The sequence below is a fragment of the Epinephelus moara genome, chromosome 16 (genome assembly GCF_006386435.1).
Source record: "Epinephelus moara isolate mb chromosome 16, YSFRI_EMoa_1.0, whole genome shotgun sequence".
NCBI lineage: Eukaryota > Metazoa > Chordata > Actinopteri > Perciformes > Serranidae > Epinephelus > Epinephelus moara.
The window spans coordinates 18,780,268-18,804,787 of record NC_065521.1 but is presented as its reverse complement, the minus strand read 5'-3'; positions in this window follow the sequence as shown (position 1 = coordinate 18,804,787).

Sequence of the window (24,520 nt, the reverse complement as noted above, 5' to 3'; positions counted from 1 at the left end):
ATGACGTCATTCACAGCGCCCTCTTCTTCTATGGGTGTTCTTTTGCATTGCAGTGCGCCACCTTCTGCTCGACCTGTTGACTCCCAATACCATGGATGTGCCGGTAATTGTTTACATCAGTTGTGGACATGAGACACTTTCAATGACGTCATCTCACAGCGCCCTCTTCTTCTATGGGTGTTCTTTTGCATTGCAGTGCGCCACCTTCTGCTCGACCTGTTGACTCCCAATACTCGCAAAACATTAATGAATGGAAACGTGCATAAATTCGCATTTTCTTTTGCGCATTTTCACAAAATTCGCTTAAAATTTGCGATACATTTGGATGGAAACCCAGTTTATGACGAAATGTATGACATAAATTATCAACAAAAAACAGCTAAATAATAATGTGATCAACAAACGAAAGGACATATTAAATGTTTTATTGCAGTCTTATTCAAAGACCTGCATGCATCTGAGGAATCACAATTAAAAATCTTAGTCCTCTGCCGCCCAAAATATCTCTTGTTCATAATCATAAGTGCTATATCGTAGGCAACTGCACTTGCTTGCGTTTCTTGAAGACACTTCGCCTCTCATCCAGGAAGTTTCTTCAAGAAAAAGCTTCTTCTCTCCAGTTGCCTACAATAGAGCACTTCCGATTACCATGACGAGTCTTCACCGACTCCTGTTCATAAGTTTATTTATCTGGCATTCAATAATCTTATGTTGAAGGTTATTGAATGCAGGACAAATTGTCAACAGATTTTCAACATTACATTTCATCACAGTTCATGTTTGAAAGGGTTTTTTTTTCTAAGATTCATTTTTGTTTTTGCCTGTGAAAACAGCAAAACAGCAAATATTTTTCCTCATAGTTTTTGTTGATTAAATTAACACTGTAAAATAAAAATGCTATTGGTCACTGTAATTGTTCCATCAGACCACAGTGGTCATGAGGAGATCCTTTCCTAGAGCAATAATGTTCAATTATATCAAATCCAGTATTAGTTTTTTATAAGTATGGTAAGATGGACGTGAACATGAACCTGTCCTCTTAAAGGTCCAGTGTGCAGGAGTTAGTGGCATCAAGAGGTTAAGTTGCAGAACTGAAACTTCTCCTGTGTGCCAAGCATTTAGGACAACTTTGGTGGTTGATGCAAAAATGTGACTAGCACAATCTAGAGCCAGTTTTTGGTTTGTCCATTCTGGGCTACAGTAGAAACAACATGGCAAACTCAGTGGAAGAGGACCCGCTCTGTATGTAGATGTAAATGGCTCATTCAAAGGTAACAAAAACACAACGATTCTTATTAGGTGATTATAAACTGATGAAAACATAGTTATGGATATTATTGACCATTTCTGCCAATAGCTGCATCTAAACCCTACACACTGGACCTTTAAAGGTTTTTCCAGAGTTATATCAGTACTCTTTTGTCTCAATATTGACAGATTACTTGTCAGTCTTGCAGCAGATTAACCCACATTCATTACCAACATTACAAGCCACCATCACTAAGGACAGAAAGGGTTTCCTTACCCACGATCCCCTACAGTGTGTCACTGATATGCCTGTGTATGACGTTAGAGCACGTGTGAAAGACAGCAACTAAGAAAAGGAAACAAAAAAGATTTATGACACTTTCTCTGTCACAGACACTTAACAGTACAGGATGTTTAAGTAGAGCGAGGATCTATTTACACTATATTCAGGCCACATGCCAATCATCAAACAAATCTTTAATGTCACATTTACAACCTTTGTGAAACAAAGAGCGAGAAACAAGATCTGGGAAAATACCTCAATTTAAGCTGCTTTCGACAGCGTGACTGATAAAGGAAAACAGATCCTTTTACACTGTATTCAGGCCACATGCCAATCACTGATGAAATTAGAAAACCTTTGGCTTGGAAAACCTTTAAAAAAAAGGTTGCAAATTCAAACAGCAGGCTGGTCCTCGGATTTCAAAAGCAGACTGAGTTGGCCTCTGGTCTTGAAATGTAATAACTTAATGGAAGTGAAGTATGAATGTAAAGATTGTGTAAACTTTACATATATATACACTGGGGATAAAATGACACGGAGCCAAGTTAGAAAAATACTCATTATTCATCATTAAAGCAAATTTTACAAGTACATTACAGCATCATTTTTAAACTACAGATGTCAGCAACTATAAACTAGCAGTAATGGATTTGTCATATCATCAGTGTATTTAAATATAATCTATTAAGTCACATTTATAATCATTGTTTCACAGGCATGAAAATAGACCTAAATAAACCTGCTGTTTTATACAAGTGAAGACTGAAGATAGCAACAAGAGGTAACAATAGTGTTTCAATGTTAAACTATACAATATGTGATCACCTAAATACTGATTTGGATTTCTGTTTGAGTGTTAAACAACATAACACGTGCATTTTTGTGGTCATTGTTTTCTAAATACAGTATATTAGGAATTAATGTATGAAATTATACCTGCATTTTCTAATATTAGTAGCATTTGTCCAGTATAACGATGGTTACTTTTACATATAACACATATAATTTACAGTGTTTTAATACATTGTTCTACAGTATCTCAAACCTCCGCTGTTTTTACACAATGATTTTAAGCAAATAGAAAAAAAAAATTAAGCTCCAGAAGGAGTTAACGTGTAGTTGTAGGAGTGAAGGGGCTATTGGCTCACCTGGACAGGTAGAGACCTGTTTGGTTGACAGGAAGGAGAGAAGGATGAGGAAGGACTGGGGTTACCTGTGAGCTAATCTTGCCCCAGGCAGCGCGGTCGAAACTTATTTCTCGTTGACCGAGAGCAGCGGGGGGCAGACAGATGTCAAGGTAAAGAGGAAAGAGAAGCAATGGAGGGTGGAAAGGAACTGGAAACAAAACAGTTTGAGGACAACCTTGATGCTTGACTTTCTGATCCATCCTTTCCATCCTGTAGTGTCAACATTATATAAGATGCTCATGTTGATTTAAAAAGTGGCCAAACAGAATCCAAATTGTATTTTGTGGCGCTCTAAAATGCTTTTCGAATGCTTTTTTGTTTTGATCTAAGGTCATAAAACATGATCATAGAATATATATATATATGTGACACTAGCCACAGTAACAAGTACAGTACTGAAGTGTTAAAATGAAGGGAAAACCTTTTTCCTCAAGACAGTGAAAATAATCTGCCATGCTGTTTACTAACCTGTAGTCCCCGAGGTTAACCTGTTGGTTGGCTGTCAGCGTGTATGGTGAGGGGTTAAAGGTCAAAGGCTAAGGGTTGGGGGTCAGAGAGATGAGTAGGGCAGTAAAGAAAGAAATCTGCACGGGCCTGCCTCTACATCCCCAGGGCCTGATATCATGTGTATTCTGTAAACACAGACGCCACACGTGAAGCACACACATAATACACAAAAGTATGGCCCAGAGCCCAGACACACACACACTATAAACAAATATGTATAGATATAACGAAAGGCAGCACAAACCTTGCATTCAGATATTGTCTCAAATGACTCTATACTCTGTATTGCATTCACATGTAGTGTCAGTTGGGGGATTTCTTTTAGCTTTTCTACTTCTCCCTCTTACTATCAAAGCTACCCATACATGATAACTGAGAGCTGTCAATTTCGCTGCACTGCACCGATACATTTTCCCCCAACATTTATATTATTCATTATTAAATCTGCAATCTTCTGGTTACCAGATAGCGATGTTGTTGTTGTCCGGTGGATGGTCCACCACTTTGGGACAGATCTTCTCTGTTTTAGATCAGGTTTATTAAATGGGTTGACACGAAATTAGGTACAGATATATATGATGTGCACAAAGGATGATCAGGATGAGTCATGATCATGACCTTTTGTGTTCCCCTGACTTTTCACCTGGTGCCGCCAGCAGGTTGATTTTTGTGAGGTGTTTTTATTTGTGAATGAAATGTCTCAACAACTACACAATGGATTGCCATGAAATTTGATACATAAATTCAGGTTCCTCTCAGGATGAACTGCAATGACTTTGGTGATCCTTAATTTTTTTTCTACAGTTGCATCATCATCAGGTCCAAATTATGATTTGGCCAATACTTTTGTTCATGAACAATACCTGCAAAACTAATGACATTCCCATCAACCAGAGCTGTACTTTGTGTTTGGTGCTAATGAGCAAATGTTAGCATGCTAACATGCTAAAAAAAAATACGGTGAACATGCTGCATGAGCATATTAGCATTTTAACTGTAAGCATGTTAGCATTATGACCTAAGTATGGAGCCTCTCAGAGCTACTAGTGTGGATCTGTGGAACAACTTTGTTTGTTGTTCTGGTGTGAAATTATAACTCATTACAGCCTAATTAATCACTGAATTTCAATACGTAATCGCACTTTTTGATTGCATGTTTAACATTTCATTATTTTGTATTTCAAATCCGCTTTGAAGTCCATATTAACAAGGTGAAGCAATTTTTACCAGAGTGCAAAGAAAATCACTTTATGATCTTGACTTTTTAAATTATTTATTTCAAATAAGTGCTGCACTGCTAAAACAGTGTGGTTGAAGAGACAAGAGACATGCAATTAACCCTCTGAGACCCACATACTGTGGACCCATTTTTTTGTCTTTTATGGGGTTTTAAAGGGGATCTTTTGGGGGAGACAGCAGGTCATCAGTGTATGCCACATAGGAGTGGTATATATCATCTGAAAGCTGGAAACCTAAAGATTAATTTGAGATGCAGCTCAGCACTATGTGTGAAGTGTTTCTAGTCATAAATCTGGGTATACACAGAACCCAACTTTCATTCAGATATCTTGAGGTGAGAGGTCAAGGGACTTCTGGCTGTGCTGTTTTTCCCCCCATCAAAATTTGGCCTTACTTTGGAGTGTTATTTAGCTTCCTTCCTGAGAAGGAGCATAACGTGGTACCACTGGATTCTTTAGGTCTTCTAGTTTCATATGATACCAGTATCATCTCTCTAGCTTTAAAAGTCAGCCATCTATAGCCTCTGACAGACAGTCAATGGCAAAGTGGCAAAGTGACATAGCAACAGGCAATTCATTAAAAGAAACATGTCATGTTCTGACCTGAATCACATCGCAATTACTGCCAACAGCCCTAATGTAGTGTATATATATTAGGGTTGCAACGCTATGAGATTTATGATAAATATAATAAATGTCGCAGAAAATATCACTGTCTATCACAGTATTACAGAACTTATATCATTATCAATCAGAATTTACTATAATTGAAACTTTAAGCCATTGTGTAAATGGAGATATGTGTAAAAAGTTCCCCCTTTGAAAATAACTACAATAAAGGGGAGATTCTCTGTCTAGTTGCATGTTTTTTCAACATCACAGCACTTTTATATTACGATATACCTTGAAATTGGTATATTGCTGCAGCCCTATTAAATATACAAAGTATACATTATTAAGAGAATTTAGAGATAAACTAACAAGTGCTCCAACCACACACAATCCCCCAATCCCAAATGGATCCCAATTGGTCCTAGGTCTGTAAGGGCTTAGGGCTTGAGTCAACGAGTCTGTAAGAGATCCATTTGGGATTGGGGATGTTACCTGTATGTAATATCTTCAACTTTTCTAATACAATGCTGTACAGTTCACATGAACCCTGTGGCACTATTGGATCATTTTGTCTGGGCTCCTAAGTGTAGTTCCAATTAAGCTTATGTGGAGCTCGACAAAAAACACCACATGTGTGAATGTGTGACAGTCTTTGAAACGTAACAGCCTGTCAAAATAAATGCAGGTCTCTAGACTAACTCTGAGGGTGAGGGGTCAGATGGTTAGCGCTTTGTGACACATGTTACAGCAGGACAGACAAACCTCAAGAACTGTTCTGACTTGTACTTTGAATGTAAGTAAGGTAACACCATGCACTCTAAAAAAAAAAATTAAATAGCGCTTGTTTATTAAAAAATAATCCTGGGAGAGGATTTCCCTGCAGAGGTCCGGGCTAAGCCCTCACTTTCCTTGAATCCTATAAATGTCCATGGGCATAACTACCTCATTACACATGATCATCACCTTTAGCCAAAAGTATTACAGCAGCCACTTGTTCAACATTCATTCACTGAAATGCTGAGATAATGAAACTCTTATTTTAAACCACAGGGCCGTGAGAGACGTGGAGACATGTCCAGAGAATAGCAGCAGACTGTCGGGGCCTGTCTGTAAGCCAACAGTCACCATGAACCAACTATGTCCTGGAGCACACAACCACAAATGCCCACTCACACACAGACACTGACTGTACACCCCTCTACCCATACGTTATAAATACACACAATATTTACAATCCCAGTGATAAATCTGACAAGCAGACACGTGTTACATTAACCACAAGGAGGTCATGTAGCTACAATTGCATGCTAAGAACAAAAGAATGTTTAAACTCACTGCCAAGTTCATCAACTCCTCACGTTTTATTTGAGTAAGGTATGATGGCACATGCCAAACACATAATACACTGTCTACCAAAGTACTTTTAAATGCTTTTAGACGCTAACAAAGGCCACGTTCAGCTGGTGTGACTCAGAATTAGTGTATAATTACTTGAAAAATCCCCCATGTAAACATTTAAATGCACACACCTGCCCGGAAACACAGCAGACAGATACAGGGAAACAGACAGGAGGAAACCCACAAACACACAGACACCCTTAAAACATCCAGAGTGCACAGGGTCAGAGGTCACAGCCTCTTGGTGACCCAAAGGGACCTGTAAACACTTAATCTGATCCCCATGACTGAACAAACAGCAGTGACTGACAGGACAGCAGCAACCTGACCGGGACAAGGTTATCATGGTGACTGACAGGCGTTGACACTGTCACCACGGTAACTGATGGGCGGTGATAGACAGGTTGTTAGGAGATGTGTGTGAAGGATCTGATCCATGCTGAGATGCAGAGAGGAGGGATTAGGCACATAATGGGGCTGGGATTAGTAGCCTAACCATGATATCCCTCCGCCTTGATGTGCGACAACACAGTGCTTCACTTCAGAGCATTCTTAAGACTGTGTTATTTGGTCTGTGTATATGCTTTAATTACTCTCTTTATATGACTAATCTGACCCTTTACATGAAGGAGGGACATGTGAAGGGTGGTGGATTAAATCACAGACAGTGTGAGTGGTGAAATCACAATGAAACTCTGCCAAAGAACGTCAGCCAAGAAAAGCTGTGCACAGCTGCTTTTCACGGGACTACTGAAGTGTGAACTGCCAATCAGATTTCCTTTCTTGTTATCTGATCAGTGTGATTCTGTGGTAACGGTAATGCCAATGCCAATGAATAAAAGCGTTATTTAAAACGATTGAAACCATGCCAATAAAATCTTTAAAATTGAACCTTGGCACAAATTGATTCATCACTTGAATTGCAACAAGTCCTCCAAATTCACAGGTCCTGTAAACTCGAATTAAGCCAAAATGCCTATCCAAGACATACCCAAAGTAATCTGCAAGCTGTTCTTGTTCAAGCCTGGTCTCATTTGAAGGGGAAGGGAGGAAGGTTTTTTTCTTCAGCTGTCAGAATTACCGTAAGTGCTTCTGTCATTGAGTTTTACAAGTTTCAACACACTGAGAAGGATTTTTAAAACTTCACCAGAGAAAGAATAGGCTGCAGATGACTGTAACTGGTGCTTCATTAACTGGAAGCACATTAGGGCCACAGCATGAAGCCAAGCCCAGTCCAAATTCAGATTAGATAATATAATCGCAGAAAATTAACATTTTACATGTGCTTTTCTAAAGTTTGTCCAGGCACTTTTCAATTAAGAGGGTAAAATAATGTACTAAATGTGTGAATGTGAGTAAAAAACAAAGCAACAAAGACAGAAATGTCTATTTAGGAGCTTACTGTATATAAAACACTTCTAGAAAATTTTTAATTATTATATAACAGTCTTTAATGCCAAGATAGAGTTAAAAACGTCTCCAGAGGTGAGGAGTGTCATTAATTACAAGACCCATGAGCCACTGAGCCAGTCTCTGGCTACTGATTGGCTATGAGGCCAAAGGAAGTAGGGGAGGCACTTCATTTAACACAGGAGGTGTTTCTCAATGTCAAGGAAGGATCCTCAAACGGCTGAATTTGAAGGACGTTACGCCATCGAACCCTGCCGAAGGACTGTTCCAATGTCAAGGATCCTTCCGAGTTTCACGAAGGACTGAGTCCTTCTTTCAGAGAAATTTCAAGGATGCATGCGTGGATCCTCCGCGGGTATAAAATCCCCCCAATGCTTTGCACAGTACACGACTTGCTGGAAGTGAGGGTGGGGCCTCCTCAATGAGACCTGCGCTTGGGAGCTCGGCAGGATTTAGATTAATATGTCATATATTTGAATTAATGTCTCCACCAGTTTTTATCATACAAGTGTGAAAAAAATATTGACAGAAACCTCATAATTTACCCTTTCCAATGTGTCCACTGCCACATAATGAGATTTTTTTAAATAACGTGATTTAGATAAAACATAAGTTTTAAATGAATCATTCACAGCAGACATGGAGCACTAAGTGTTGTCTTTACTTCATTACTCCACTTACTCTTAAATATGATCCAGAAATATATTCACGAGATTCTGACAATACTGACACGTGTTTAAAACTGTCCAACAACATTGGAGAGTGCCAAAACCATCACAATAACTGAGGTCTGCTGAGGGTTAATGATGATCATGTGGGGACACTTGTTAGCCTGTTCCAATGTGTGTCACTGCATGCTTGGGAGGACTCTTGCCTTGCCTCTGTGGGATCCTTGACTTTGAGAAACACCCAGGCTCTCACTGCCTGTTGAAGCCTAGACTGTCACCTCCAATTGGCTCACGTGAGATGTCAATGAAAAGGTCAGGAGTTCACCACCATTTTGACAGAGTTGGCATATGTGCATGCAAATAGAAGAAATTATGAATAATATGTGGAGAAATATGAATGTTTGAAATGATGCAACAGCAGGTTGTGGATATCTATGGATGTAATAATGTATTTGGACTAAATATTTCTCTGGATTTAGATAGTCTAGAGTTTATGAAAACTGCATGAGCAGCATTTTTGTTAGCATAATATCAATCTGTGGATTACTGGAACACTTCATAGGTGAGTTATAAGAACACGGTCTCTCTCCGAAGTCGTCAAAATCCAGCGCTTGGGCAGTAACTTGCGGCATCAGAAACCAACGCAAAACGGCGTCCTGTATCGTCGGTATGAAATGCGGCCGGTTGCCCCGTGGCGTCAGGGGAAACGCGGCGGGACAAGGGCGAAAGTTAAAGTCCAAGTGGAGCAGACGGGAGGGGTGGTGGATGGGTCCAACAAACATCGACTTTCATCCGAGAGAGCGGTGTTCGTGTCCAGTAAGATTCTAAAGACAAACCCTATCCTTTTTCATATGTGTTGGTTGTTGAAGGGGAAAAAAACGTCAATTTGCGTTGTTGTACTGACGTAGTGCATTTATTTTGAAAGACACTGTAAGTAAACATTAAATTTCTTATGAAAACGGAAATGTATCTTGAAAGAAGAGAACTTGACATAGTGTCCCAAAACATCAACAACCAACACACCCAGGGAACCATGCACGTGGTACATGAACGTGGAAAGTCCATGACCAAAATGTCAATATGTGACAAGGTCGGAGTGAGAATGTGTTGGTGTTAACTGTATATTTGTTTGTTTTTCGTCTAACAGAAGCATTTATTGAACCTGCTGTGGTGGTTGTATCTTGAAATGGTCTGCATCAGTCAAACCGCAAGAAGTGTAGCTTTTGAACAATAGGTCGTATGAGTAAACCCCTTAAACACAGCAAATACAGCAGTTGTTTACATATCATTATCATCACATGAAAACAATAAAATGCCTTGTTTGTCCATACCCTCCAGAAAGGCAGTTGAAGACATTTTTCTCTGACACACAGCTGCAAGACAGTATCATTTGTCTGGGCCTTCCTAAGCCTTTACAAATCAAATAAATGTGACAACACTATGATTAAGGTTTGTTTAGATTTAGGTACAAGTTAAATGCACCTTTAAGTACCTTTGCTTCCACCATAATTACTACACCAACAAGCAGACTTTTTCGTAAACATATGTCAATTTGGGTCACTCACTGAAGCGATTGATGCTGTAATTTTAGTAGAATTGTTGATTACCTATGTGCTTTTACTTGTATTTTTTGTTATGCAGCCTAACTAGCACTTATCAGCTTGCCCTCTTACTCATCAGAACATTGTAATATTATGAATTAGGAGCCATACCAAACCTGCAAAACACACAATTAAGGGTAACGTTGAGGTGAACGATAGGCTGAGGCATGTGCTGTTCACAAATAAATGTTAGGTTGGCACGTCAGCACGACTCATAATGTTTTAGTGATGGAGAGTGAGTGTGTGTGTACAATAAGGTGTGGCAAACTGCATGATGCTACTTCGCCCTCAGAGCACACAAACCGCAAGCTGGCCCACCTCCACATGGAAGAAATCACTGCCAACACTCCCCTGGTACTGCAAACACAGCTGTGAACACATACACGCACACACACACACACACACACACACACACACACACAGTAACCTAGCAGAGCAAACACACCTGATAGTGATGACACAGATCAAACTAAAATCTAGCACTAAGACACAGCAGCCGTACCCGCTCTACCTGAAACGCATGTTAGCCAACTTGCTAATCAAATGTGAAATCGTCAACAATAAGATATTAAAAACGGTCTAATTAAGTACAAGCAACTGAAAAAGGCAAAGTGAAGTGTGATTTAACTGTTTTTAAGGGGAAAAGGTGTTTTAAAGGATACAGCAAGGTGTCAGAGCTTAATGCTTTGTGTTTTTAAAGCCTCCACAGAATGGTTTCAAATGCAAAATTTAACGCATCTGTCTTACTTATCTCTTTCCTCCCTTCTTCCTCACTCTATCCTTCACTGTCCTCCCTTCCCTCTCCAGCCTCCTTCTCATTTCCTTCCTGTGAAAAGGGAAAGGAGAGAGGGATCATGCCACACAGAAAAGAAAAGGATTATTTGTTGGTCTCAACTAATCCCAAGTGTTTAAGTTTCACTAAGCTCTTTGAAAGACCGCAGAATGGGTGTGTGTGTGTGTATGTGAGAAATATTTGCTACTTCGGTCCAACCCCTAATGAAGCTCTGCTGGTGGTTTCATACCTTGCGTCCCAAAACTGACCAATGGCACACAAGGTCACCGTCCAGCCAGAGTGTGGGCTGATCCAATCAGAGGAAAGTACAGCAGTGGGGGTGACAAGGTGGCCAGCAGACATAAGGAGGAAGAGGGGGAGGAGGGGGGAGTTGAATTTGCTCCCAAAAACCTTCACAAACTCTTATGATTGAGTGTAATCGGATTCTGGGGAGCTTAGTGGGAATTTGCCGAGAGGAATTGTCTTATTATTATTATGACTTCTTTGTTTAGCGGATGCCCTTATCTCCGGGTTGAATTAGGGGGATTATTCCTTTATTCCATACTCCCACCCATAATACTGGGAAAGTGTTTCCTTGGTAATTAGGTCTAAGTGTCCTTGTTTAGTTTGCCACAGTAAGCACAGACTTGTTAAGAGCCACAGCATGAAGTTTTATTATGAAGCCGAGAGGTTAAAGGGAAGAAATACCTCAGCATTTAGAATTTGAATTGATTTTCAGCAGGAACCTCTTACTCTGTGGGAAAAGTTCAAACATTGTTCTGCTACAATAGGTCAGCATTCATTAGTGAAACCACCAGGCACAGTTAGAATGTACAATTTGCAACAAGGGAGGCCTACAGTGTTAGCAAGCAACGGTAAAGGGCATGAAGGAACGACTGTTAAATTCTGTACCCCTGGAGATGGCTTGACTGTGACTGTACTGGAATAAAAGCCTTGCAGTGACAGCACAGAATTGGGTTTGAACAAGAGTGTCAAGCAATTAATGTTTCATTCATTTTCACTTTAAGCAGCATTTTTGTTGATGTTATTCACATACATCAAGTGCTGGATGCTAAAGCTTGCTTTGTTTGATTATGTCAAATACCATCATGAAGCAGATAGTCTGAAGGATAATAACTGTCACAATTTCTCAGGACAATGTTTAATCCAGTGTTGTAGCACTCACAATCAGTCTTTGTCTCAAGACCAGACTCAAGACCACTTTTTAAAGGTCCCATCTTGGGCTCGACCGTATCTTCACTCTGCCATGTCTTGGTCTCAGACAAGGATGACTCTGGATTGTATTTCAAGAATGGTCATTCAATTCATATACACACAAGAAGTTTGTGCTCTAGATAAAGGATCAGCACTCAGTGAATAACCTCCTAAGCCCTATGATAAGCTATTATGGCAAGGCTTAACTACACAGACCAGTGAGCAGTGATAACTAACATGTCTTTGGGGTCATCAGGTGGGAACCGCCTTTCACCAGTGTTTCATCTAGTTGGTCCCACGACACCTCCAGGCGGCTAGACAGTGATCTCTAGCGTCCCAGAGACACTCTCCTAATGCCAAGTCTCACTGCTCCCCGCACCAACCCAACAACCTCCTTTACCTTACTTACACATGGCTTTCTCAGCCCAAACAGCACCGCCATTTTCAACAAACCCAGGCTCTGTTCATGCAAGCTCCAGGTAGAAACAGTGCTGATACTGCCTTTCCTAGCACATTCACCATACTCTATTTCACACGCTACATAGCTCCAATATAAGCTAAAGTTAAAGGAGATAGATAAACTCACAGAATCAGCAAACACACTCACCTTGCAGCATGGTCTCAAACAAAAGGGATTCAAATAGGCCACTCCCACACTTAAATAACCCTCCTCTTCCTGGATTCAAGACTACAGCTGGGGGGATATTACTAAAATATCTGACTCAAGTTGGTCGAGTTGATTTTAGATCCTTAGTGTTTGTATTTGTTTGCTCATTAAAAAAAATAAAATAAAATTCCTACACATAAAATGCATATCTGCAATGCCTTTACATTATTTTATTGACTTTTCTCATGATACACTCATACACACATACCTACAGTATGCACACAAAAAAGTGAATGAAGTGAATCTTCATTTTATTTCAGTGGGTGTTTTTATTCAAATGTGGATGTTTCATTTCAATTTAAGGAGTGCCTATGGTTTGCATGTTCCCCATTTTATTATAAGTATCATGCAGTGTGGGACTCGCACTGATCTGATCTTGGTCTTGAGTTAATCTCAAGTTGACCTCAAAGTCTTGGTCACGACTTGGTCTTGGTTTAGGTGGCCTCACATCACTGATTTAAGCTAGGATTTATTTTTGATGATCCTGACTGTAGTGTGTTGGCCATGTCCACCCAACACCAGTACCACAGCTTCAGTTACCTTTAATTGCAGTTATTTACAGTGAAATATACACAACACCAGATTGTTTACTTTAAAATTTATCAGCACTTTGACAACACACTGTTTTTGAGATGAAGTGCGCACATTTAGTTTACATTGTTTTGTCATTTTGCTATTTGCGTTTGTGTTATTCATTCATTTCTCTGTGTTTGAGTTACCTGAAGTCACTTCCTGGTTGGAAAAATGGGACTGAGGGCGGAGCCTACTTTTATGCAGAAGGCCATCCCGCGGACTGCACCAAGAGCTGTGACATCATGGGGGGGATTAGGGGTTTCTTTGTTTTAGTCTTAGTTATTGTTTGTGTAAGTTCTCCCCTTTGTGTGTAAGTTGGTCTGATCAGCCACTAAATATGTTGCCCAGTTGTCCAGTTTTGTTAGGTCTGTTTGTTGAGTTAATCTCTAGTTTTGATAAGATAAGATTAGATAAGATACATTATTGATCCCACAATTGAGAAATTCCAGTGTTACAGCAGTCAAAGGGAAAGAGTCAGATTAAAGATTTCAATATTTTAAAACTTAAAAAACTAGGCATGCAAAAAAAGTACAAAAAATACAAGAAACAGCAATAAATAATATTAAAGTAAACCCTTTTTTCTTTAAACCTGTGTTTCTGTGCTTTGACTGCTTGGTCCACGACATGCAGTTGCAGAATGGCTCGTCTCTGGGCTTCCACTTACTATTTCAGTAACTAGCAGGCAGATTACCTGCCATAGTGCAAGAAAAAATTTCTGTTGTCACTCTGGTATCTGTTAATCTTGATGTTCTGTTTTGACAAAGTCTATAAGTGGTTTGACACTCAAGATGTGGTGTTATGGATTCTTTTTTCTAGAGTAGAAACTGCAATGTTGTGGCTCTGAGGTCCTGGGTGGCTTTCATTCCCTGCAACAAAACCATTAAGTCAGAGTAAAACTTAAATCCTGCTTCTCTGCTTAAAGACGCATTAGGGACAGACTGACAGGCACGGAAAACCGAGGGAAACTGAGACACAGCAGTGATGATGATGATGATGTAGGTGAGGTTTCATTGCAGTAAGGAGACTCCTGTCAAAGGATTTGCATAAACCCAGAATAGGGATAAAGTCTGGCATTACTGTGAATAGAGACGTTAAACCTGCTTTATGATAGTAAGTCAAAAATGTCTGCAAGTCATGTGAACGCAGCACTGATTATACATGACTCCTTTTAGAACCAGTATATTATTTATATTAAATTTACCAAAAAAAAATAATGTTTTAGAAGGAAAAACATTTACAGAGACACTGCAACTTTGCATTGCAGCACATCAATTTAAAAACTGCAGGACTCAGAGCTTCTTAGACAAACTAATTTGCAAAGGTTTTTAATAGAAGTACATGATGATACGCCTCATTGGAAATAATGAAGCTAGAGAGACATCCCTCTCTCATGGGAGATCACCGCTCAGTCACAGATAGATGATACAGAAAAGAGGAATGAAAACTGTAAAGGATGAACTGGATTGTCATGGTTTCAGAGCAATGGTTATTGTACCTGCAGAGATCATGTTTTGGCTCAAAATACCCAATTTTGGGGGCACAATCCCCACAGGAAAACAACTGATTTTGGGGCGTAAAAAGCAGCTGGAAAAACAGAGATGGATTGCTTCAAACAGCCACATTTGGTGCCCAAAAAATGCTGGAAAAACAGCAACGACTCTCTAAATCACAACTGGTTCTGTTGTTTGTTGGTCTTGAACAGTGATCTGCAGCTTGGCAGGTGTCTCACCTAGGTGTCACACTATCCACTTCCCCTCCAAAACAGCCAAGAGTTAGTTAATTGTACTTCGATAGTTATGGCTACAGGAGTAAATATTCATAATTATCATTTTGGTGCAATTTTGTGTTTGTTTTGAACCTAGCCACCCCTCCGAGCTCCGACTAGACTATTCTATTGAACATCATGAAGCAATGCAGAGTAACTGGAGGTACTGCCACCTGACAAAACTGATTATACGTTTTTATTTTTACCATTATTTCCATGCCTGTTTATCAGAATTAAGAGTTGGTCCAATTTATCTATTTTTAAAACAGAATCAACCCAGGAAGGATAAGGTGTGATATTATGATATGCTAGCAGGGTCGCCCTCAGCGTGTTTATTGGTTATAACGCAGCATTTAGCTTCACTTTCCTCCAGGGTGTTTCTCCTTATAAAACACGCCCTCTCAGCTCCATCTTTTTCCTGTGCCTGATCCTTCAAATTGGAATTTATCAACAGAAAGCAAGTTAACTGTACAATTGGATGATATCTAATGGTGACAGGGCGCATGGCTTTCAGACATTCTCCAGACAACCGTGTAAATGTTACAAAAAAGAGAGAGAGAGAGAATGACAGAAAGTAAAAAAAGGGGGGGTTTCAGGGGCTAATAACAGCTGTCTAAGTGCTCTATCTTTTGTCTCATTGTCTCTGAGTCCCAAGGACAAACTGTGGCAGGCTAACCTGCCTGGTCACAGTCTGTCAGCTAAAGCCTTGTTCATCCTCTAATGACTCCAGATTCAACATCCATCTCTTGCCACACCGAGAGGAACACACACACACACACACACACACAAGCACCGTTTAACAGCCTATATGTCCCTCTCCATCTGGAACAACATGCACATAAATGCCTATGTGCACACAAACACAACACACAAAGTCACTTCCGCCTGGTTAAATGTGGCCATCAGTCTCCAGGTGGTTTCAGTCTTAATGTGTCGAGGCTGGTAGAGCACAACAAGGACAGGTAAAGACACACTGCAACAGCTGTTCTGTCCTTCTATCACATTCCTCTTCTCTCCACCACTTATCTTTTTTCACCTCACATCACTTGTTCTGTCATTATCCGACACTTGTCCCGCTGCCTGTCACATAGTGTCTCGTAACAATAACTGTGGACAGTTGCGGCCTAAAAGCATCTTTGTGCAAGATCTGAGACCTTGATCTAGTCACTGAATGTTGTCTCGGATATAAATGTAATAACCCAATATTATTCTCTTTTTCAATCCATCTCCATTTCCCCTCTTCTTTTCTTTCAGCCAACATTTTTTAACATCCTTCATGTGGTTTTACTCTCTTGGCTCACAGCTATAGGAAATACCTGTCCTCAGCTGACACACACACACAAGTGGTTGCAGAGCCAAATACACAGTCACACACAATCTCTGCTACAATAACGACTCCAAACCATTTTTAGCCTTAGGATGGAAATGTTGGTCGGTCCAACTGTGAAGAATCTGTGAAGGCATCGTGAAAGCTGAGAGGTAAATAAAGATTTGGAGCAACATATGCTGCCACCCAGACAATGTCTTTTTCAGGGATGTCCCTGCTTATTCCAGCAGGTCAATGCAGAGCCTCATCCTGCCCGTCACAACAGCGTGGCTTCATAGTAAAAGAGGGCGGGTACTAGACCAGCCTGTCATACTATACTATGGAATATTGTGGAAAGAAACTGTTCTTGCATCTGGAGTGTTGTGTAGCACCTAACAGAGGGGAGAAGTTTGAACAGATTGTGTCCAGGGTATGAAGGGTCTGCAGTGACATTACCTATGCAGGAAATTATGGTGTTGATGTTGGACCTCCAATGGCAGATCCCAGAGACCTATATCAGACTGGTTATCAATCTCAACATCAATTTTGGTTTTGCTACTTGGTCAGGTACAAGTCATAGTAAAGTATATCCAAAAAAAGTCATAGTATAGTATGGTTGGTAGTGTCATAGTTATTATGTTGAAAAAAAGTCATAGTATGTCCAAAAAAAAAGACAAAATTTAAAAGGTCATTGCCTCGTAAAAAAAAAAAAGTATAGTATGTTGAAAAAACGGTTAAAAAAACTTACTATATAAAATGATGAAAATATTCATAGTGTAGTAGATTGAAAAAAAATTATAGTATAGCATATAAAAATGAACTTATAGTATGGTATGTCAAAAAATATTATAGTACAATATGTTGGGGAAAAAAGTCATATTATAGAATGTTGAAAAAGTCATAGTTTAGTAGGCTGAAAAAAGTCATAGTATGTTAAAAAAGTCATAGTATAGTGTGTCAAAAAAAAACTCATAGGACCACAACAGCATCTAAATGGACTGAACTGATGTTTTCAGGTACATTTACATGTTGTGAAATGTACCTGAAAACTGCTGTCTTTTTTACATCACCATTGAAATCTAGTGTACTGAAACTTGAATCATAGTTAATCATCATCATGTTTCCCATCAAGCTACAGTGCATAACAAAATTACATTTAAAAGTAAAGTTGTTTGTTTGTAAATACAGATTTAGAGGTGTTGGAAGCCTTCTTTATTTGTTAACTTTAGTAAGATACAGAACATGTTTCAGAATCATGTTTTGTTTGCATAAGGTTCATGTTATTAATCACTGTCAAGTTTTATAAAGCAAATGCAGCCAGATAATCTAACTCTGCTACACACCTCCCACCCGCCAAATACACACAAGCAAAGTGCCCACACATGAAACCAACCGCAACACAAACAAGGAGTGCGATATGCTACAAATGGAGGAGATAAAGTGGAGCTGAGTGATGGCGGAAAATCTCTTTTCCTGACTTGGCAGGTGCTCCAACTCGGTACAAAGAGCGTCTGTCACTCACACAGAAAATAACTGGGGTGACTATAGAAAATTACTGACACACCAACAGGAAGATATTTAGCGACCTGGGACGAACTGACATCTTACCTCATATCGAGATACAGATTTCACGTGGTCGTAAACAGAGATGGACACACACGGCAGGGAGAGAACCATGTCTTTAATCAAGCCTAGTGCATCTGTCAACAATGCTGTGAAGACGGGGCTTCATCACAACACAGACGCCCCTGTGTGTGTGTGTGTGTGTGTGTGTGTGTGTGTGTGTGTGAGCAGACATGACCAAACAACACATCCCTCCATCCATCACGTCAGGATGGAAACAGGATAAATAAAGTGGAACTGCTCTTTTACAAAAGGGGACACATGTATTATGGCCTGTTAGAGTCTGATTTCACAGGAAGGACAGGAATGCAGCTGTGCTTGATATTAAATAAAGGCCTTTTGTGGTTATTATCGAGTTTGACATGAATCATGCATGTACGGATGCCAACAAATTATTTTTTTCTGTTTGACTGTCTGTTGTATTTAACTATATGCACACGCACAGACCAACAGGTTTCTCTTGTCAAACAGTCAGATGCAGGCGGAGATGGCGCAGACAGGCTTTGATGTGGAAATCAAAGTGTTATGAGAAGCTGCAAACACACGAAATAATTTAAAATGTCATGTTAGGTGTTTAATGTCAGATCTGTCAAAGTGTGAGTGGAAAAAGAGATGAATGACTGAGCGGAGAGGAGCGAAGAAGCTCAGGGCTGAAATCAGGAATCAAGGTTAAACAGAAATGCTTTTAACTGCAGCCTAAGGCTTTTGTGCTGCATCCCTCGGTTCTGATAATGAATGCAACCAAAAGCCAAAGGAACAGAGTTAAAACACAAATAATAAAACACTAAACATATTTCAAATGCATGGCCAGCAAAAAGAAATACTGAATGTCTAAATAATTCCTGGCTGAAAAGTGCACAAGTAATGAAAAACAGTAGCAGAAGTGCTCGGTGCTGAGCGCAGAGATTTTTTGCTGTGGTTGGAGCTGCAGTGTTGTAATCAGTATGTGGGTCAACATCCTGATTACAGTCCAGCATCGCATTCCACTTCTGTTACAGTCAGCTGTGATTAGCATGTGGGTGAGCCTGCAGGGTGTATCTGTGTGTATCTATGTGCGCACCTGCCCATCAGCTTCTTTGTGTAAATATGTGACCTTCTGTGTCTATGTCATTCTGCGACTTGGCCATGAAAATACACATCTGGAAACAGCAAAATGAAATGAATTAACTTTAATAGTATTAAAATCTGCCAGTGAAAGAACCACAATCTGATTCCAACTTCAAGTCTGTGCACTTTTAATGAAGTTTGTTGCTGCTGTTTCAATGAAAACTCTCATGTTTCTCTGAACAACAGTCTCCCACAGCCTGAAGTGAGACTGCAACATAAGCTCCATCGTAAAAAAAAAAACCTGCAGATGATGTACTTCCTGTGTCAGCTGAAGAAGTTCAACCTACTACAGGAGGTGCTGATCTAGTTCAGCTGTTGTTGAGTTTGACCTTTGTACATCAGTCACTGTCTGGTTTGTCAGAGAGAGACTGTAATGGACAGTTAGATTTGCAGAAAAGATTACTATAAGCCTCCTCACCCTCCAGGACTTACACACATCCCCAGTCACTGCAGACATCCATAGACTGAATAAAAAGAATTGACAACATGACGTCACCAATTGCGTTTGGCATTTTCGCCATTGCCATCTTGGATTGTTTGGGGCCAGAAGTGACCATATTTGGATGAGAGCATGAAGCTGTGGAGCAGCGAGGGATGGATCTGACTCAGACTGTGGTGACGCCTCAAAGACAACCTGTCACTCAGCGCAGCCACACTCTAAATTATGCATGACTTTCAGCCTTAATAACATTTGGTGAGTTATATAGATAGTCACCTCCTGTACAGTTGTCACTAAAGTTCCAGTGTGTAACATTTAGGGGGATTTAGTGGCATCTAGCAGTGAGGGTTCGCAGATTGCAACCAGCTGAAACTTCGTTAGGTTTCAGCTGGTTTCTGTTAGAATTCCTTTAGCGTTATTGTTCAGGACATTGTTACAGGGAGCTGAATTATCTGCAGACATCACTCCTTCTCTCCAAATAACAGAATAAGTGATTCAAACCACTATAAATGCTGAATAAAGCAGTTACTAACTAGAGCCAGTGTTTGGTTTGTCTGCTCTGGGCCCTTGTAGAAACATGGCGGTGCAACATGGTGATCTTCGTGGATGAGGACCCATTCTCTGTGTAGATATAAACAGCGCCTTCTAAGGTAACAAAAACACTACATTTCCTATTTAAAGGTGATTATACACTAAAAAAAAACCATAGTCATTATATTTCATTTCTGACAGTATTTCCCTCTAAATCCTATGCACTGTACCTAACAGGAAATTAGCTATAGAGACTGAAACCATTTTTTGAATCAGGTTGTTTATTTCTACTGTAACATTGGGAGTTTAACATGGGGGTGTGTATGGGCATTGACTAACTTTTGGAGCCAGCCTCAAGTGGCCATTAAAGGTACTGCAATTTTTGGCACTTCCACATAGGCATCATTTTTCAGCCCAGGTAGTTGCTGCTTGCAGAAGCCTCACACCCTGGAGACATCCCGGTCTAAGTTCCTCCCATTAGTACAAGTGACCCCTTCACATACACATAGTCAGGTGATCCATTGTTGATAGAAAAACATTTATTATAGCTGCTTAAAATGAGCCACTTGATGTGAGAGCAATTCCTGTGAAATAACACTGCAATACTAAATCATCTCATTGTACTATATCTTAGTACAGTGAGACATTGTGTAACACACATCATAGCATATCATAATATTCATTAACTGTCACACAAACAAGGCTTGTATACTGTAAATATAACCTCAGTATTTAAACATAAAGCCACACTTGTATATAAGGTGAGAATTATACAGGTTTATACAGCTGGTTAAAGAAATGTGTCTCTCTCAGTATGCGTACGTGTCCACCATTTCCTGTGCGTGTGTTTGTGTGTGCGTGTGTTTATGTGAGAACCCACCTGCCTTGTGTGTATCAGGTGTGTATCAAATTCAGCCTTGGCTAAGAGTGCTGGTGTTAAGTTTTTCTGTGGATGTGGGTTAGAGGATTACCTGCATGACCTTGATCTGATTCTTATCACCTGTACCAGCTCTCCAACACTCTACGCAATCTCCACCACTGACAAGATGAGAGATGCACCGCCTGATGCACTTTAGCACATTACCTGCATACCACAGCAACACCCAGAGGCACTGTTGGAGGGAAGATACAAACTTTCAGGGGGCCCCAAATTGAAAAGGACCCTTCAATTAACTCTTTTACTTTTGTTTATACTTGTTTTCATCATTTTGGTCAACATTCCCAGTTGACCCAGATTGTATGTGCAAACCTTAGTGACCTTTTTTATGAAATATGTTGATAAAATAGATAATTAAAAATACAGATTTAGGAGAGCAAAATTTGGAAAGTGAAGCATGGCTTCTTCTACACTCTTGCAAAGTCTTTTCTCTATTGGCTGTGATAAAACCATATGGGGGGGGGGACTGTGGTTCGTACTCTGGGCTTAATGCTTATCATCTGCAGAGGAAGGTCACAAGTTATAAGAAGGAAGTGAATTGGAAGGACAGTGTGAGAAGGAGATGGCCAAAGGGAGAAAGCAAAGAAGGAGGTGTACAAGAGAAACATCGGGTTAATCAAACTGAGAGGGAAAGGGTGTCATGAGAGTGCGAGATGTGGAAGGAGTGACAGAGAAACTGTCACATAAATCTGCAGCCTTTTAGTTAATAAGCCGGGAGGCGAACGGAGAAAATGAAGAGTGAAAAGTTTTCACTTAACCTCTCAGTTTATCTGTCTTCACATGGAAAAAGCTGCCTGCTCCATCATTCAATGTCGACGCAGCTCCAGGCTTCTCACTCCAACATCATTCTCTTTCTGTTTATCACTTCACCTTCTTTCTTTTTCTTTCCTCTCCCATCCATCCAAGGGGGCCTCCTTCCCTCCACCTCTGGCCACTGTCCATTGGGGTGTGTTATGAGGCAGGCTCAGGCAGGCCTTCTCACCTCCAGGCCCCAGGCCACATCCATACTAATACGTTTTCATTTTAAAACAGCATTTTAAAATGAAAACGCACTCACAATTTTTTAGCACAATTTCAGAAATAATCTTCGTGCATACTAACATGCCTGAAAATGCATATCACATGACCGTTCACATACACTGACCATTCCAGTGTAAAAAGGATGCAGATTGTCTACTGTGCAGTTGGTTGCTTAGTTACAGAAAATACTAGGCTACAGGATAAGTAGTATTTTCTACTTAGTAGACCTAGTAGTAAGTAAGACCAGAGACTTATATGCTTGGGCCAACAACAAGGTTGAACTGTTACTAAGAGCAACACAAGTATTAAAGTCAAGGCGGCAAAAAACAGATTGGGAGTCATTACAGAGCAAATTCAGCAACATATCAGACTGATACCAGGGCATTATTCATCATTAGAGGCAGCCATAGCAAGAGGAACAACCCGGTCTCACTCTGAAGTCCGCCACTTGGGCAGTGACTTGATGCATCAGACATCAACGAAAAAAGCCGTCCTTTAACGTCGGCATGATATGTGGCCGATCGGTGTTATAGCGTCAGGGAGAAACGTGGCAGGACAAGAACGAAAGTTAAGACAGTGAAAGTCCGCGTGGGCCAGGCAGGCGGGACGGGTAGAGGATGGGTCCAACAAACACTGACTTGCACCTGGGATAGCGGTGTTTGTGTCCCGTAAGATTTTAAAGTCAAACCCTGTTCTTTTTCCCTAAACCTAATCACGTGCTTTTGTTGTTGAAGGAAAAAAAATGTCAATTTGCAGTGTTGTACCAACGTAGTTAGATTATCTGTGAAAACAGAAGTGTATTTTGAAAGAAGACGATGCTTGTAACAGGCAGAACTTGCTACAGCGTCCCAGAATATCAACAACCAACGCACCCAGGGTACCTTGCGTGTCATCTCTGGACATGGAAAGTCCATGACCAAACATCAATATGTGACGAGGCTGGAGTGAGAATGTGTTGATAGTAGAAGGAGTATCCATACAAGAAGGACAAACTCACAAAAGGTATGTAGACCTAGCAATAATGTTTTGCCTTGACACATCACGACTGATAAGACTGGCGGATGCTGGTGTCTGCATCATTGTTTACAAATGTCTCTGTTTCTGACCATAGGGACTATAATACAACCAGAGCTCCAAAACACCAGAGTAGTGTGGACGCTAAACATAGCAACAGTTATGTGTTTTAAAACAAAAACCTATAAGTGCAGATGTGGCCTCAATCTAAAGACTTTATCACATAGAGTATATGAGAGACAAAGTCAGTTCATAAAGGTTTTGCACTTGTGTCACAAATCTCCAATCAACTATGTCTGGCACCTATTCGGAGGTCTTGCGGGAGGATTTGTTAAGTGCGAAGAAATAACCACAAGAAGAAAGCTGTGTGAAAAAAACAAAAACAATTTTGATTAAGGGGGCCACAGTTATACAGTGGTTTTATGGCTTGTTCTTGTGTCCTCTGTGACATGTTTTACACATCTAACTGCTTAAAAACACCTCTAAGAAGACAGACTGAAGAAGCACAAAGTCCATCTTCAAAGAAGGATTCGGATAACCCGTAAAGATGCTGGTGCCTGGTTTGGAAGAAAGAACAAAGCAAGCAGGAGCACTTTGATAACAAAGTTGCTGCATATCAGTGATTGTTAAATGTCACTAAATAGAACAGAAGATACGTTTCAATTGGTTTTTGATTGTATATTCCCCACAGAGGCCTCCATCCACACACACAAACAGGCAGGCATATGAGGTACCTGTATTAGGTATCTCACAGAAATGTATGCAGGAATACAAACACACACACAGAAAGACAGAAAAACACTCACACAGCTGTGTTATTCAGCTGTTTGCCCCACAGCTTCTCAGAAAGCACGTCCATTAGAATCCGTTTGTGTGAGCCTCACAGAGCTGTAATGCACCTCTGAGTAGTAACTGTCACTTCTGATGGGGCTGTGAATGGATGAATAACCTGGTGCGAGCAGTGGTATTACGTTTTTGTAAAGGAATTAACAAACCGCTCTGGAGAGAGAGAGAAGTTCTTCTTTTTGTGTGTTGAAACATCATTTTTCTTCATCTCTGCTTTTCCTCTGAGTCATAAATCTTGTCATTACACATTACGTCAGTTGATAGTTTCCACACTCCTGGCAAATCATAAATCATAACTGTCAGAGCTGCACTAATATTTCCTCAAGCATTAAGAACATAATCATTCTAAGAAATATTTAAATATGTCTATCACTACATGTTATCTTTCATAGCTACCCTAAGTGACAGAATGGGATTTTTAAAATTATTATTATTAGCTTAATTGGTTATGTTGCAGTTCAGTTCATTTGTTTGTTGGCAGGATTACAGAAAAACTACTGACCCAGTGTTTATGAAACTTGGAAGGCTGTAGCATGGGCCAAGGAAGAACCCA